We start from the raw sequence: 3805 nt of genomic DNA, 5'->3' as shown, positions 1-3805 counted from the left end.
ATACTTTCTAATTTTCCTTACAATTTCTTCTTCTGTGTTGTTTAGATGTATAGTGTTTAATTTCCAAATAGCTGGAGAGTTTCTATATCCATATTTTTTCTCATATGCAGAAATACAGCTCTTTCCCTGTTGCATCTTTCCTTTTAGTTGGTCTCTGGGGGTAGAAGGGGGGATGGGGCTCACCTTCCTCAACCAAAGAACTATCAAAAAATATTCTCAAACCCAGAGTCATCTCCTCTGCTATGAATCATGCCTCTGGTGTGTTTAAGCTGCTCAGTCAGATATATTTCTGTTATGGATTTCTAAGCAATTGCATTATGGTCAGAGAACATATCTTGTATTTTTCAATCCTATTAATTTTATTGATATTACTTTATGGCCCAGCATATAACTTACCTTGGAGTATGTTCAATGTGAACTTGAAAGTAATGTGCATTATTCAAATATTAGGCAGAGTGTTTTATAAATGTCAATTAAGTTAAGTCAATTGATACTTGTTCAGGTATTATATATCTTTACTAGTATTGTCTAAAAGAAAAGAGTTAAATCTCTCATAGTTATACTGGATTTATCTCTTTTTAGGTACAAATATATTTATATTTGTTATGTTTCCTTAAGGAACTGATGTTTTTATCATTATGAAGTGCAGTTTGTTACCACTAACATTTCCTGTCTTAAAATGTACTATGGTTTTTACAAATATAGCCACTCCAGCTTTCTTACTGTTAATGTCTCCAAGGTATAACTTTTTCCACTCTTTAAATTTGAGCCTATTTGTATCTTTCTGGCATCTCCTACAAACAACATATACTTGGCTTTTATTTTTAGAAATCCCGTTGGGCAATATCTGCTTTCTAATTGGAGGGTATAGGTCATTTTCATTTATTGTAACTATTAATAAAGTTTGGTTTAAATCTGCTGCCTTGCTACTGATTTTTTGTTCCTCCTTTGCTGCTTTCTTTTTCTCCTTTTTCTTTTTACTATTCCAGTGTATTTTTGTGTTCAACTCTTTCTCCTCTATTGAATTTTAACTATATAGTTTAATGGTTGTTTTATAAATTTGACATACACTTTTTTATCAGTCTACCTTGAATCAATATTACATCATTTCATCTGTAATGCAAAAAAACCTTGCAATGGTATACTTGCCCTCTTCATATCTTGGTGCTATTTTATCTTACATTTTATTTCTAAATATATTATAAACCACAAAATTCAATAGTGGTAACTTTGCTTTTAATTTAATTAGCTTTCAAAAATTATAAACACGGACAAATATTATTTTATATCAACCAATAGTAACCTAGTCACTGACTCAGTCGCTTTGGGCTGCTATAATGAAGTGCCAAAGACTGGATGGCTCACAAACAGAAATTTCTCACGGTTCCGGAGGCTGAATGTCCAAGGTCAGGGGATTGGTGCAATCACATCCTGCTGAGGGACCTCTTCCAGGGTGCAGACCGCCAACCTCTCACTGTGTCCTCATATGGTGGAAGGGGCAGGCAGCTCTCTGGGGCTTCTAGAAGGCTACTAATCCCATTTATAAGGGCTCTACCCTCTGACCTAATTACCTTCCAAAGTCCACACCTTAGATTTGAGGATAGGATTTCAACATAGGAATTTTGGGAAACATTCAATTTCTGAACAATACAAACATTGGGTCCATAGCAGTTTCTTTCTCTGATGTTCTTCATGTTCTCTCTACTTAATTTCCATGGGAGACATTTTTAGTTGTCACAGTTGGAGGGCGGTGCTCCTGGAATCTAGTAAGTAGAGGCCAGGGATGCTGCAGAACCTGGTAGGATGATCAGGAGAGCCACCCCCCACCACAACAACAGAGATTTATTTGGCCCTAAATGTCAGGACAGCCAAGGCTGAGAAGAACATGCTAGAGAACCGTGTGTATATGTGGCATCACTTCTCTTCAGCCCCTAAATTTGCCTTTAGCATTTCTTGTAGTGGAGTTTCAATTGCTACACAGCATTATTTAGGTTCTATTTTTGTTTTTGTCTTTGTTTTAGCTTTTGCTTATCTGAAAATCTCAATTTTACTTTCCTTTTTGAAGGATAATTTTTCCAATTATAGAATTTCAGGTTGAAGGTTTGCTCTCAGCGCTCTAACCAGGTGCCTTCGTTGCCTTCTGACTCCCAATGTTCCCAAAGGAATCAACCATTTAAAAAAAGTCACTGTTCTCACTACATAATACATATTTTTTCTCTGTTTTTAAGATTGCTCTTTACCTTTGGCTTTCAGCAGTTTGATTAGGGTTAGTTGTGGTTTCCTTCGTATTTGCCGTGTTTCGGATTCATTCACTTATTAGTACACGCGTTGATCCTTTTCAACAGATTGGACTATTTCGGTCATTTATTTTTCAAATACTTTTCTTTTATTATCTCTCTCTTATTTTGGGCTCCAAGATGCTCGTATCTCAGACCACTTGATATTAGAGTACTTGATATTGATCCTGCATTTCACACATATTCTTAAAATGTTTTTTCTCTCTTCACCAGTTCAGGTACTTTTTCACTGGCTTTTTTTCAAGTTCGCTGATCTCTTCTTCCACATCATCCAATCTAAGCCTCTCCACTGATGATTTTTTCCTTTCACACAGTCTGTTTTTCAGCTCTTCTTTTTAATGCGTTTCCATTCATTTTCTGAACTATACCATTTTCATTCATATTTGAAGTAATTTTCAGTTTATTCTCATTCCAATAACTGAACCATAGTTAAGGTTCTTCTCAAATTTCTCATAATTGTTCTTGTTGTATTCTTCACACTGTGCAGAAAATAAAGAAACTGAAGTCTTTTTGTTTTGTTGTGTGTGTTCCTGACCGGTAGTAGTCCCTTTCCTCCAAATGCAGTGAAGGTGAGGAGCTAATGACTCAGCTCTCTGCTGGTGTCCAGCGGAGCCATAGAAGTTGCAGGTTTCCTCAGGTTGAATTAACTTGTGATTAGCCCAAATTTAAATCCTGAGCTATAGTCTTTTGGAGTTTGGGTTTGGGCTGAGAAGGAGCTGCTCGCAGTTTCAACTAATGTAGGGGCATGGGACCCATTAACCAGAAGCAAGCATGAGACTTTGTGATTTTTCCCTCCAACCCCTTTTCGAAACACTGTCACGTCCATGGCAAAGCCTGGAATTGGGGAGAACTGTCCAGGTTGAGTGCTCATTCCTGCCTTCGTGGCTCTTCTAGAATCCAATTTGTACATCAGTCTACTCTATTATGTAACGTCCAGTTGACAGTCATTTGTTTTTGTCAAGCTTCTTCATCCACAGCAGGCCGGCTGTACCTGGACTTGCGTGTGGAGACTGGCGGCTGTCACGTCTCTTCTCGGCCATGCTCCTTCTTTCTGGAATTCAGTTCTCAAGGTTTCCTTCTGTCCTCTTCTCTCCCCACCGTTTGAAAAGTATAATTTTATCTTTATTTCTTTTGTTCTCATGGGAAGGTAGGTCTTTCTCATCCAAATATGAATCAGAAATCTCTTATGGTTGGCATTTTGCTACATGCTGTTTCCAGTCAACAGTATGTGATGGATGCCTTTCCTTGTGAACACAGTTTACCAAATAATGGTTACAGAGCTTTAAACACTTTTGATATTGAAAAAAGTAACGCCTTTTTCATTATAGGCAGACTGGCAAAGTATCAAAGTCACAGGAAAACACACAATAAAAACGATCTCTAAGCTCATGCTTGTTAACCTTGCTTGCCTCCTTTTTACTGAGGTAATTTGCACACAGCGAAGTGTCCACACCTTAAGTGCACAACCGGCGAGATATGCTTTTGAAGATTTTATTTATGTATTTATT

Source organism: Mustela lutreola, chromosome 2 (assembly GCF_030435805.1).
Source record: "Mustela lutreola isolate mMusLut2 chromosome 2, mMusLut2.pri, whole genome shotgun sequence".
Taxonomy (NCBI): Eukaryota; Metazoa; Chordata; class Mammalia; order Carnivora; family Mustelidae; genus Mustela; species Mustela lutreola.
The sequence above is the reverse complement of the archived record's forward strand: the minus strand, read 5'-3'. Positions refer to the sequence as shown.